At 47.1% G+C, this 14934-nt stretch overlaps 1 protein-coding gene across 1 annotated transcript in view; it reads right to left on the bottom strand.

Annotated features, from left to right (window-relative positions):
* The window catches only part of IGSF21 (immunoglobin superfamily member 21), a 2012705-nt gene that overhangs the window by 468032 nt on the left and 1529739 nt on the right, over window positions 1–14934 (bottom strand). The gene's annotated exons all lie outside the window — the stretch shown is intronic.

The raw sequence follows: 14934 nt of genomic DNA, 5'->3' as shown, positions 1-14934 counted from the left end.
CTCCAGCCCTAAAGCCTCTCACTGGCTCCAGGTGGCTATAGAGATCAAATTCAAGACCCCCTGCATCATCCACAAAGCATTCTGGGGGCTGGGACCAGACTATCTCCAACTTTCCCTCCCTAAATACTCTCCTGCTAGAGCCCTATGCCCATCTAACTCCAGCTCTTTGACTGTCAAAAGCTATTCCAAGCAGAGAGTGGGGGCAGGGCTCTCTCCTTGGCAGTTGCCTCCCTTTGGAACCGCCTCCGTGCCCCTCTCAGGCTTGAGCCGGACCTCATTAAGTTCCAGAAACTCTGCTTTTCTCTACATCTTTCCCTCTTTCCCTTTCCCACCCCACTGCCACTGAGACTGGTGGCCTGATCCTCCTGATTCTCACAGGATACCAGGCCCTTCTTCCCAGTTGATATCAACACCGTCCCCCCACTGCACTGCCCTTGCGGGCCCTTTTTGGTGGCTCTGCATCCCTCCCTTGAGAATCTCCTGCACTAGCACTTAACCTGAGGCCTCTTCTCTGGCTGCCCTTGGCACTTCCCACCCAGGCCCTTCACCTGCACTTGTCCACTCCTTGCCCCCGACCCTTCCATCCCTATCTCCTGCACTTCTCTTCATTGCACTTGCACGTCCGATTGCCACAAGGCCTGGTAGAACCGTAACTCTATATTTACTGTTTTTGCCCATGTTATTTAGTCCCCTGTTCCCTTCCCATTTCACCTTGTGGCGCTTTGAAACACAATTCTGTTATATAGGCGCCTAACAAATGCTCAATAAAATAAATAAATAAAATAAATAAAATTATTGTTATTGCTAAATCGAGTTTATTTTTCAGAAAATGAGGCTTTTGGTAAGGCCTACCTACACTCCCATAATGAAAATCATTAAGCCTTAATGTGACCGATTGGCCGCCTGGTGAGGCCTTCCAGCAACCCAGAAACAGCTGGAATCCTGTTTCATTGCATCAAGACATCTTTGAGCGGGATCAGTCGCGCTGGACACTCTTCACGCAACCACTGGATATGCAGCGCTGCTTCCGGCATTCCACTGAACTTCAAACTTCGTAAAGCACTTTGAGCCATCCAACACCATCTCGAGCTGTTGAAGCTGACCGACTTGTCTCAACCCGATTGCGGGATCAATATTGTGGGAGTAATTGACTCAAGTCCCGACTCATCCTGCTGCCAGCCATCAAACTTCCGTCTCGCATACCGACCTGACTCAGCAGAGTCATCGTCTCACCATTGACTTGATGGCTGCCCATAGCTGTTGGAAGCCAGCATCTTGACTGTCTCAAATATCATACTCAGTCTAACAGGAGCATACACGTCCGAACCAACTTGACACTGACTAACACAGGAATCACATTGACTCGTCTCGAACGCCTGAACTTTGTCCCGACCACAGCAAAATCACCTTTGAGCCCAGCTGGATGCTAACAAGAACACAATACAAGACTTGATGTACTTAGAAGAGGACCTGTCCCCATGTCCACTTTTTGGGACCTGGATGACTTAAACCCCCAATTCTACCTTTATTTACAAGAAAGTATTCTTGAACATTGGGAATTGCAGAAATCCCAGCTTGAACACCCCTGCCTATCAACTCAGAATGAACTTTCACATAAAGTACTGCATGCTCTGCATTTCTTTTACAGGGGTGGGATTTGAGTGTTTTTAGTTAGTTTGTTTGCATTGATTGTTTTATTAAAGTTCCTATATCTTTACAGAATTTTGATTGGACATTCTTTTATTTTGGACGCATGGTACAAACGCTATTTGGGTGGGGAGTCTTATCAGCTCAAACCGCTCCTGTTGAGTATGGCCTGCGCTACCAAAAGTAGCGAAGGAGGTACAACTGTCGGGCTATGCCTGATTCACCTTTAGGATTAGGATCACTGCTGGTTTCATAGTAGTGGCGGGCTGAGGTGGTTGGCCACTACTTATCACTATACTCCAGAGCAGTAGTCAACACACTTGGATCCCAAAGTGACGGGAAATGTGCGCCCGGAAGCCTTCGGGCAGGTAGTGCGGTATATACAAATTCTAGTAAATAAATAAATAAATGGAAGCTATTAGGTGCCTGAAAAGCCAGACTTAACGCCCTTAAGCGGCACGTGTGCAAAGGACTGGCGGGGCACCCAATGGCCTCTATTGCCCACCTACATAAGGGTGTTACCACCGCGGTCGTACAGAGGGGGAATGGGGCTTGTGTGGCTTGTGTGGCAGCTCAGGAGCAGGATGGCTGTGGTGGGAGACTAGGGCCACAGAGACTGCAATAAGGGAGGGGCAGCAGCAGACAAGGGTGGTGCAGGTGAGCAAGTGCACAGGCACGGAGGAGGCTCTACTTGGCACAAAGAGGAAAGCGGAATTCCGAGGGACTATTGGTTAATATGCCTTGATTTTCTCAGAAATCGCCCAGCCAATCAGAATTTTCCATGTCCGGAGCTATTACGGTAGATTTTGCTGATTCTCTGAGCTCTGTTTTCATTATGTCTGATAGAGGGTTTGTTTTACCGAGCAGACCAGCCACTCCCCACTCAGTGTTTTTAACTTCGGGGCGAGCCGAAGGCAAATATTCTTGGACACGGCCGAGGATGACGAAGTTGGTCTTGACAACGGATCAATGCGGGATCGGTGCCACGCATCAATTACATAATCAAGGCGATCAAAACCCTTCATTCTGCGAGTGATGCCTGTGACAGGCTAAGAACAGTGCTGGGAACAAGGGGACTACCTCCCAAGAACCTGTCACCAGGAGTGCAACGGATAAACTACCAAGGCTGACGGGAAACATAATGGCATGGTCTCAGTGGAAGACTGTGGAATGGAAAAGGTACACAAAAAACCTGTGCTTCATTTTAAAAAATAAAAAATAAATGCCAGGTCCCAAATATGTTATAGCCCCCCTGTGACACTCCGGGCGGGCAGTTCCCCACTACTGCTGCCACCACCCATAGGTACTCCCTACAGTGTGGACACATTTGGGGTTACACTAGAGCCCGCACCTGCTCATTGCGGTTGATGCATGCACTGACTATCACCACTTCATAATTAAAGTGTGTCTGGGACAATAAGTGCCGGGGCCCAAAAATAAGTGCCAGGGCTGAACCATGGCAAACACCCACACAAATTAAGCACCGCTAAAAACTAAAGACCAGCACTGACCAAAGTGAAATATCTAACGAGAGCCTGCTAGCCCTTATAGCTGGACTCTGGACAATGCCACTTTCTGCCAAGTGCTTATCAGCCTGTGGAAGGCCTCCTGCGAGCCCAGACTGGGCACAGTGAATACATGTGTGGGTCCGTGTGGCATGGGCGTGTGCAAGGCTTTCCGTATACTACTCTGTACGAACACATATATATGCACTATCCCAATTAATAGAGCCGCATACTTGTATGTGTTGGCGTGAGAGTAGTGTGCTTGAATTCCTTTTTTGCTTGGAGCCTTTGGGAGCATGAAGGAGTCGTCTCTTGGAAAGACTTGCACCCCATTGTAGTGCAAAATGTTTTTATGGGTGGGTAGAGGGCTCTTCCTGATGCCAAAAGGCCCCCAGTGAGGACAAGCAATACCTTGTGCGGGGGTGGTGGGGGGGCGACTCTTAGACGTCTTGCAAGGTAAAGCTTAGAGAGAAGGATAGGGGTTAGTGACCATGCAGTGGTATTATCTGCTGTGTGGTTGCAGCCGGCTTTGAAATTTTGTAGCCGTGCAGCCCCTCTCATGCCTGTTCTGTTCCCCTGCTGCTGCTGAACTGCCCCCACTAGGCCACGTACACCCTGCTTTGCAAGACATTTTGAGGGAGATCTTTCATCTTGGCTGGTCTGGAGCATCTTGCGTGTTACTTTATAAGATGTAGAGCGAAGCCATCGGCAGGTTTCCTATTCCTGGTGTTCACCTGCACGGCTTCCTGGATGCAAGAGACCCATTCCTCATGGAGCCTTGGGCAAATTCTCTTACTCTTGAGCAGGGATTTTCACTGATCTTTGGCAGAGATCTTTTGAGTGCGGGATTGCAGTGGTATGGGATCCCCCATTCTATACTTTCTGTAGGTATTCTTGCCCACCATCCCTTGCCACCCACCTCTCCCACCCGCTGCTATCACTGAGCCTTGGACTGGATCCTTCTTTAAACACTGACTCCCTGCTAGATATGCGTCTATGCTCAGGGTTCTGCATCCATATCGCTGAAACTGAAGTCATTGATCGGCGTGTGGGCAGTTCAGTTGGGTGTATTTTTTGCACATCAGCTATTCTGTTTGCATTAGACTAGTTGAAGACAATAGGGTAGATCCCTGTCATTGTAGCCCCATCACCAGCTGCCCAATAAATACTGGACTCTTTTCAACGCCGGAGAAGCCGAGCACCTGTGCTAAGCGGGAAGTGATCTGCGACAGCTCTCACCGTTCCAATCCACCTACCAAGGAAGAGAGGTGAAATAGATGGCTGCAGTTTTCCAATCCTAGGGAGCTCAACCAAAGTGATCAAGTTAATGAGGACAATTCCCCAGCTTGCCCCCTCTCATAACATGTCATTCCCTGATCTTTGTGCACACTACACACAATGCATCAAGGAGAAAGAGAGAGAGAGAGAGAGATAGAGAGAGAGAGAGATCGAGAGAGAGAGAGAGAAGGGGCAAAGTGAGCGAGAGGGCAAAGTGAGAGAGTGAAAATGGGAGCTGACTGGAGAGTTCAGTGGTCGGAGTGTTCTAAGGAGACTCTGCTGTGCATTGTTGGGTACCTTCATAAAATGTTATATCATTTTATTCCTTAGTATATACCTTGATATTGTTAGTCTATTTATGTAATGCTAGACTATGTCGCATTATTTCAGGTCATGCTATGCAAGGCACACACTCATGGCCCACCCTTCCATCTGCCCACTGATACCGCATAGATATTCCAACCTCAGTGTCTCTCATGCTTACACAGGGTAACTTTACAATGCAGCCCATCTCTCACATTGCATTAGAAACTGACAAAGCCAACCGCACCGCAGTCAGAGAATTTCAATACTGGCAGGTACCAGTAACGGACAGGCTAGCATATTTTGCTGATGTGTTATGCTATTCTGTAAACAATGCTATATTAATGTCCGTTTAAACAATGTATGTATATGCCAGAGGACTACCACCCTACATTGTCTTAATCAATGCGCTTATTAAGCAACAAATGAGTGCAAAAGTTACTGACCATCCCCCACCCTGACTCCTCTTCCCCAGCCACCAAGAGTTCACTCCCAACCCAATGACCCACCACAACACTCTGTTGTGTATCTTAGTCCACACAGGCAACCAAGACTCATGTCTGACACCAGCAGAGACTCATGAACATGCACAAACACCACACCATCAAACATGGATTAGAAGGTGAGAGGAAGGCTGTTAGGTCTCCCAAACATGACCAGAATCACCTCCTCACAACCTGGATTGGAAGGTGATTCGGAGGGTCGCTAGCTTTCTGACCCTTGAGAAAACCAACTCATCACTACCCTCAGATGAACAGATAAGACACACGGGTAGATTGCTGTGCATAGGACTGGACTGGCAAAGGAAAACCTCCAGGCAGCGAAGAATGATAATAATAATAATGTGTGTTGCTATACAGTGCTCCACGCTGGATTTCACCAGCTTTGAAGTGTATTCGTGCTGTATTTCATAACACCCACTTATCGACTTTGGAAGGAAGAAAGGCAAAGAACGCCCTGGCCCGACACTCAAACGTGTTGCCCTCATGTCAGAGACCAGCGCTTTACCCGTGGGCTAACCAACCAGATAGAAGGCCATAGGAAGCATAATAAATGATTGGAGCTCTTGCATTTGTGGAGAGGGTAGCAGCTTGCACCAATGATACTGAGGTACATACTCTTGAGAGGTTTAGTCTAGAAGATCTATGATGCTTCCCAGCAGGCAGTTTTCACTGAAGCCCCGTTCCCCAGGGCGGGTTTTGGCGTTTCAGGGGAACAGCATTTTCTCCAAGCACCTCATCCCTACCGTGTCCCAAAACACAGGACGCCCATGCAAGTTCAATTCTCTGCCCTCCTTTTCTGCCCCCACGCCTGGCTCTGTGTTCCATCGGGGACACCCCTGCAACACCCACATTCCTGGCCCACCCACTATCGACACAAACAACGCATACACACAGACGCACACACCACACATGCACACACACCCCAATCTCCCTCCTTACCTCACCCTGTCCACCACTTAAGCGCAGTAATCGAATGCACTGTCCCCCAACAGAACCCTCTACAGTGTAGGCAACCTCTCAGCGACATTTATACAATGTAAGCAGCGTGAACGAGTTTAGAGACATCCAGTATTCAGGTCCGAACAACTCTTTACAAAATGTAATGTTTACTATGTAATATGCAAGATGCTATCTTTCCTAAAGTATACAACTAGACCAGATGCCACCCCACAAACCTCCCTCTACTGTATTTACAGCCCTTATACTCACAGCCGTCATTGGCTGACCGTAACTCCCATACACAAGAAAGGACGCGTGGGACAACCAAATGCGTCTCAACAGGCTTGTGAGCTTCATCGCTGAACCGCAGCAACCAGGAGTGAGCCAAGGAAGACACAGAGCTCCATTTAACATCCGCAGACTGAATACCCAGCCTGTGGGGAAGTAGGGAGCGCAGGCACTGCCAACCCAGTTAGATGCCCATGATTGGGCTGGAGTCTGGAGAAAAGCCTGGCTATGCGCACAAGTTTCCTCCTGACCCTGCAATGCCCCGCCCTCATGATATGCACAATTCCAGACTAACATGAGACTGTATCAGAGGCTGCAGCCTCACAATAACTACGAGGGCCTATTTGGGGCAAGCACACTGCCACACGCCATCTCAGGCTAGCAAATCTGTAGAAGACTCTATCTTAATTAAGCTACTGCACTCAATCCTCGAGAATTACCAGCTGTGCTTCCATTATATGATCAAACCAAAAGTGCTAAATATTGCAGGGATTCCTTTAACTACCGTTATCAGATGCGTGGCACATATCCCATCTTGAAGTGTGATACTGTGAGATCACCTGGTACTAATATCACTATTAAACTGATATCCGATGCAGTAAAAAGTACAAAAAAAGAAAAGAAACTCTGCAAATGTTACTTTGGTGCATAAACTGTGTTTATTATTTACACAAGGATGTACATGACTGCTCCAAAGTTCACAAATGTTCACAGATGGTATTTACTATATTGCAGTTGGATTTGCATTGATGATACACTGAAGTACACTTCATGTATCTGCTGTACAAATAAACAGTGTACTCCACCATGACTCTCATCAAAGTGGGAATGAGACTCCTTTGGTCTATTTTTCACATTATACACAGAACAGTAATGATGTCAGAAAAATTAGCTTTCTCCGCAAGCCAATCAGAAAGGAGACATTGGCCGGGGAATCGAGAGAACGCATCATTCTCTGGGTAGACCTTCTTAGTTTATCCTCTAAGGGAAATGTAACTACATGAAACTCCACAGCAGGGATACAAAGAGTCGAGCTTGAACAATGTGCAGGCTGAACTCAGAATTACATACCTCGAACTTTTGAGACGCCAAGGAGATGAAATGTAATATTGTTACTTTTGGAGGGTGACGCCACACTGGCAGTATACAGAGGCCAGGGGTCTTAGAAGGTATAGGAAGTAAATAGAGGCCATGGCACTTGCCGAGAGTGTGAACAAAGTGCACAACGGGAGCCACCCACCAAATACGGGTGACTTCAGAGCTATAGGTACAGAAAACCATCTTCCAGAGGAATGCATGAACCGGCTTTTACTTTCCTCAGTAAAGAGGTTGCACCTTAAACTGGATTCATGGCCCTGCCCTTTAGTCACTCGAGTACAAAAGGAAGCTCTTATAACTAAACTCACAACCCATCTTTACTCTCTTCAGTAAAGAAGGAAACTCGTCTCCAAATGGTAGACCTGCCCTTACTCTCTCCGTGTCAGAAGGAACAGCTTGTAACTGAATGCACAACTCTCTACAGCACAGAAGCCAACTCTTGTCTCCGAATGCTTGACCTTGCCTTTACCCTCTCCAGTAGAGAAAGGACTTCTTATAACTGAATGCTTGACCTTGCCTTTACCCTCTCTAGTAGAGAAAGGACTTCTTATAACTGAATGCATGACCTTGCCTTTACTCTTTCCAGTACACAGGGAGCCCCTTATAACCTAATCCAGGGCCCACCTTTTTCACCCCCCTTGTAATCAAATGTACAACCTTGCCTTTATGCTCTACAGGGCATAAGGAACCCCTTGCAATATAATGCATGACGCTGCCATTTGTAAACATTTTTACATTTGGGGGTCACTAATGGCCTCATCAGATTGCGTGAAATGAATCTAATGCCTGGCTATTATTGATATTTCATGTAAATGAACCTCCCAGGCACCAGTTGATTGAAAAAAGTACTTTACTATGGAAATTTAAAAATGTGAAACTCTGCATGAAAACACGGAACACCAATTTAGAAAACTGTATTACTCACCTGAGTGTGCATTGGTCTCAAAATGGCCGACCTTGGTGTGTCCCGGCAGAGGGACACTGGAGCTAACCTGAGGTAATTGCTAAAACTTCTTGTCACCTCCGCACCCCTTCCCGGTGACCAATGGTCGAAGTATACGAAAACAAGTAATGGAACTATGTTCCCTGCTGGCCTGCCCCGCTCCCCATGTCCCCATCATTGCACCCCCTCCGACACACAATCCAAACCCCCAAACAAACACACCTGCTCTTTAAGGGAATGTTCAGTGCAGTGCACTGAAGTGCAAATTTCAACTTCTTCATACATTTTCATTTTAAAACAAAACCATTCCTGAACAAGATGCCGTATAAGTAAGTATAGGAATGGAGAAACTTAAAAATAAAAAGTATAGGAGCACCACTCCCGACCGCTCCCAACCGCTCCCGCCCACTTCGACCTCTGCCAGTGAACCCTTGACTTGCTGCTACTCTGTCCACCAAAACTGAGTAGGAAATCTGAAGGGGCGGTGCTCCAGTTAAGACTACTGTCCTAGCAGTTCCTCTAATGCCATGTGAGGGCCTATCCAAGGCCTGTATGCCACCCCTAACTTTCACCCTTAACCAAGGTGTACCCTGCAGCTACCATGAACAGATTCTGCTCTTTGCCACTGGGCAAATGGCACCTGAAATTGAGGTGGGGGGCTCTCTCTGGGGAGTTGCCTCAAATAGGGTGTGGCCTAACGGGTGGGCGGTGATTTAGGTAAGTGTTGTGGACCTCCTCCAGGTATCCCTTTGCATCAATCATCGCCATCTCTGCTGCATCTCTTAGCTAAAAGAATGCCTGGCTGGGGTCGGCACACCATTAAGGACACCTTTTCTTCTTTTAGAGAAGCGCTGACCCTCGCCAGGCATCCCTTCAACTAAGAGATGCAGCGATTACCGTTGGGTGATTGCTGCATGTCCTAGTGGTGGCTCTGACCCTCACCAGGCACCCTCAAGTGGTTGCTACATCTCTTAGTTAAAGTAATGCTTGGCGAGGGCCGGCACCACCATTAAGGCAGACAAGGCAATTTTTTAGAAAGCATGAAGCTATCACGCATGAGTGAGCGCTTCAGACATGATAAAACAAAATCCTTAGCTTCTAGCAGCCTCTGTGGCTAGCAGGGGACTTTAGAGAGTCCCAGCAGCACCCCGCCTCAGAAAGACTTTTCATAGAGGGCCGGGGCTATGCCCCGTGTATCCCCACCCCACGTGAAGCCTGGCTCTTGCTGCACTTAAGGCCAAAGTCCCTCTTGCTGCACTTAAAGCCCCACAGATCTGATAGTGCTCCGTTGCCACTGGGAGGGAAAAAAGAGGATTATTGTCAAGAAGTCCTTGGCCGCTGTCTTCCATGTAGCCCAGGGCAAGAGAAGACACCCACGTGTGCCTCACCACCATTGCCTTGTCACCTCCGCCCGGCCACTTAGGGGGCCACCAAAGGAAGATGCTCTGCACTTCCCTAGGACAGGAGTGCCACCTGTGCTTTGACGCGCTCATGAAGAGCTGCATTTGCCCCAGGCCCCCCAGCCCACCTGACTCTGGTGCTCCTGTGCATTAATATATCACCCTGGGACCCTTGCTGGGGTCCTTCTTGCCGTGCCTGTGTGTTGTGACCCAGACCCAGCAATTTGATCAGAAGTAAGAATGCAGTGTTTTAATAGAATGGCCATTGTTGGGTCAGGTGACCAGAGAGTAGGGCTTTCACTTGCTCTCTCTACTCTAAAGAGACTTATGTGAAGGCCTGGCTCCATTACAATAGGTTCTACTTGTGAGCAGAGTGCGATAACCTGTCCTATGGACAAAAGCTATGTATTTGTATAAATTGAAGCACTACACATGGTATCCGGTCATTGCATCGAATGCGTAGCATCGACAGACCATACCATTGAAAAAAATGCATTAAAAAAAAACATTGAGTGCAATCAATGTTTTTTTTAGATGCTTTTTTGTCAATGGTATGGTTGTCGATGGTTTGGCTGTTGATGCAATCACTAGGAACCGTAGACATGTGTATAACACCTGTGCCAGTGAGCTAGACTAAGCGAGAGATGCTGCTCAGAAAAACTGTGCGAAAAATAATTCAGAGACATGTGCACACTTCCTGAGTCACTGTCGGCTCCTTCTGAACAGAAGGACGCACAAACCCTTTGGGTCTGTAGAACTAAGAGCCAGAGCATCAAAAAGTGAATTTAAGGTGTTGGCCTACACTCCAACTCAAATTGTCTGAGATCGAGAAAAAAAAAGAATATTTGCTCTAATGAAAGAATAAAACTTGAAAGATCTACCCAGGGGAGTACTGTGCTTGTCAGGCTATCACCACACTACCTACAAATTCACAACAGGTACGAGAGGACAACCAACCGTGGTTGTTACTGGCAAGCCGATGGTGGCATGCACTGCACTGAGGCCATATCGGCTGGTGAAGAGAAAAAGAAGCCCCAAACAATGTTGTCAATTTCAGGCATGTGGAAATGTATTGGCTCGTGGCCTAACGGAGATGCTATGCAAGGCTGGGCCTTGCTCTACCTTCATTTTTTTTTTCCTTAACAAAGCCCCAGCCATATTTCTGGGACAAATGCCAAAAGGGCAGGTCTTCTGCGAGTAGTAACTAGTTTAGTTCATTTAATAAATAAACATTGCAAAGATCACAAACTACATACATTCCTTTAAAAAATAATAATAAAAAAAAACTATCCTGAATTTCCGTTTCTAAAGTATATTTAATTCTCCTTTCTAATAGAAGGAAAGGCAGCAAAAAGACGTGTTCACCATGAACAGCTTGAGTATTTGCCCAGAACTCAATACATCATTGTTTTAGGAGATTTTATCCGAATTCCTATTAGTAGAAGTCCGGCACAGTCACTTTCTCCATTGGCAACGGGAATCTGGAAAGCGTCTGCATAATTCCATTGAAGGCTAATACAGTCGCCCTATCTGGCTGCAGATAGAGAGGGCGGGGAGGTTTGGCGTGTATGCCAGCCAGTGTGTGTACAAACATCGCACAGCTCCAGCCCGCCTCCCCTAACCACCACAAAAAAAGGGAAATATCTCAAAAGCACCTGGACGGCTGCTTCGCTGGCCCCCCGTTTCCATTACCACGCGCTGTAAAGAGAACCCTGCCCTGCGACTCCCGCCTTTTGTGCGCCGCCTCAATCTCGCGACGCCTCATTGTGGGCGCGCGCCGTGGCGCAGCATGCGGCCCTCAGATAACATGTAGTCAGGGCTGGCGATGGCACCAAGCGGCTGGGGCTCTTTCCAGGAGGCGTGCGTTATCTCGTGCTGGCACGCGCCCGGCTCGGCCCACCCGCTCTAATTAAAACGTCTGTTGTTGTCTCGGGTACCACAGAATGTGAGATTTTAAATATGAATATGGCGATCGTGACGAGGCCTGTTCCGGGATGTGGAACTGGAGATCTACATCTGTAACTCGTGATTAGAAAATAGAGCCTGTGACATGAAAATGGAACCTGTGATTGAGGACGCAAGGCCGTAGCGAGAAAATGGAACCCGTGACTAGAGATGGTAACACATACAAAGGGAATGGAACTCACGTTATAGAATGTAATCCTTGATTAGAAACAGTAACCCGATGGGACCCCATTGAAAGAAACCACAATCTATTATTTAAGACTGGAACCTACAATTAGAAAGTGGAAACAGGGATTAGAGCAAAGAACCCATAGAGAATGGAACCTGTGCTTATAGAATGTTGCCAATTATTGGAGAATTGAACCTGTAATTAGAGTTGGGAACCCAGTGCGAAAACCAAAAATAGGGAACAGAACCTCGGATAAGAGAATGGAACAGGAAGACAGAGATTTGAGCCCATAATCAGCAAAAGAAATCCCAAGAGAATAGAAACCATGACTAGAGTTTAGCCCATGCAGAGAGAACACACTATTGAATAGAGACTATGGCCCTCATTAGGAGGCTGGCGGCCGCGGAATGAACGGTGCCGGTAAGGGACCGGCACCGTTCATTCTGGGCCGCCAGATTACGAGGTCTGCAGCGTGTCCCGCTCTGGACGCCTGGCCAGATCAGACGTGCAGAGCGGTACCCGCTAGCAAATCAGGATGCTAACAACAGGCCCGTCATTAACAGGCCCGTTGTAGCAACCTCCCCATTCCCATTGAGCCCTATGGGGGGCTCAAATGGGAATGGGGACTTACCGGGTCCAGGTCCCGCGAAAGGGAATTACGGGGCCCTCCAAAGTCAGAATGGGCCGGTAAATCCTCTTTTGCGGGACCCGGACCCGAGTTTGGGGGTAGCCATGCCCTTATTAAAGGCATGACTACCTCCAAACTCGTAATGAGGCGCTATAAGTCTTGGAAAAAGAAGAGGGGTGCCAGGAAAGTAGGCAACCGCTAGAGGGAGGCGTATATGTGACACAGAAGGGACTACTTGCAGAAAGGTGGCAATACCTGCAAAGGGGTGTGAACCATCTAAACAGAGAAATCAGGGGCATGACAGAGAGGACGAATGCCTGGACACGGCAGGGGAGGCTTCTGAATACAGAAGGGAATAACTGGAAAAGAAGGAGAATGACGGAATAGAGAAGAGAATATCTGCACTCAGGGAAACAAATGTGTAAAGGGGAATTATGAAGAGGGGCTATGAGGTTAGAGAAGTGAATCCCTGGATTGAGAAAGTAATATCTACATTGAGGGTGGGAATACCTAGATGGATAAAGAAGGGAATACCAGGCGAGAAGAGAGGATACGTGGATAGAGAAGGGGATCCCTGGGTAGCGAAGCAACTTTTAGGAGAGAAGAGGGAATACCTGGTCCCAGGCTGGATCCTTCCGACTGCCTATGTAGAACCCAGGAGGTGATCTCACAGTGGCACATCATGCTCAATCCAGCAGGTCTTATAAAGTGATTTTTCTGGGGCTTTGGGTCCTAAACCAGAGGGGTATTGGGTGGGTAGTGGGGTAGCTAGAGGAGAGTCATGTTGCTGTTTCTGAAGTGGTGGTGCGAGACAGATTGGAGAAAGTGTGCTCTGTGTGTAAGTGTCCTGGTATGAAGGAACGTGGATAAGATTTGTATTCTAGAGTGACATCTCAGGGTGGACAAGCTGCATGATGCTGTTCATTATCTAGAGGCCCTTAATACAAAAGGCCTATTGGGCAAACCATATATTTTCCTCTCTGACGACCAAACAAATATGTGAAAACACAAAAAAAGAGAGGATATTGAGCGATTTTTGTCACCTGTCGCCTAGGTATCTGTCCCGATAAAAAGACTCTAGCTGTCATTAAATGTGGGTGTCTCACCCTAGCCAACGGTGACGAGCAGCCTATCTAGGTAAGGGATAGGGGAAGAAATCGTACCCTATCTTAATACTTTATCAATATCTTGTGTGTATCTAAAATATGATCACAATAAAAAATCTGATCACAATATCAACTGACAAGTGAGGATGTGCACAATGATAATAGCACCCCCCTCAGAAACTAAAATTCACATTGATTGACAGTGAAGATCTCTCTTCACTAAACTCTGTGTGCCTGTAGGACACTTTTTTACACAACTATGGGGAAGAAGTCCTCAAGTTGAAACAGCAGTATATTTTTGTCGCTGATTAATAGTTTTTTATATGAGTAAACTGGACCGTAATGAATACAATTGTACGAACATACTAGTCGAGTCGTACTACTTCTCAATATTTTACCTTTTACGATTTTTTATTGTGATCTTATTTTAGATATGCACAAGTAATTGATAAAGTATATAAAGTGGGTAATATTTCTCCCTCAATCCCTAAACATCGCTGTTGGCTAGGGCGAGACACCCACATTTAAGGACAGCCAGAGTGTTTTTGTGGGGACAGATGCATAGTGTCTAGAGGAATCATCCCGTCCTGTGGGAGCGTAATCAGAGGGAAGAGGTTGGGATGTTGATCAGTGCATGGTGCGAAGGCCAAGAAGAGGAGGGCAGTCTTGAGTCGTGTGTGGGTGGCTAATTGCTTACCTTTAAAGGTAGACTGGTGCAAAGTGGATTATGGGTGCTGTAGACAAATGAACTCCGCAGAGCGCTAGTCTGGAGGAACATGGGTGTTAGGGTTCAGGGCTGAGAGTTAGATGTCAGTTTTGGTCAAAGATGATCTGTTCAGAAACACATGAATACATAAATCAGGCACAGAAATTGACACATTGTTTGGTGCCGAGAGGGTACCCTAAGAAGCTTTTAAAACAAGCAGCCAAAATAGCACAACCTATTCCACATGAAATCACCCTTTTACAACAACGATGGCTGGATGAGGGCCCAGAGAAAATAACAGCAATACTGAGCTACGCCCAACATCCGAATAAAATCAAAAGAGACATCGTTAAACTATAGCCAAATACATTTTAAAAAACCTATCCCACGATTTGCAATCAAGTGCAGAAAAAATATCAAGGACATCCTGCTACAAGCAGTGCAGGAGACAGCGAT

Source organism: Ambystoma mexicanum, chromosome 8 (assembly GCF_040938575.1).
Source record: "Ambystoma mexicanum isolate Mex_15411 chromosome 8, UKY_AmexF1_1, whole genome shotgun sequence".
Taxonomy (NCBI): Eukaryota; Metazoa; Chordata; class Amphibia; order Caudata; family Ambystomatidae; genus Ambystoma; species Ambystoma mexicanum.
This window is presented reverse-complemented; position numbering and strand designations above follow the sequence as displayed.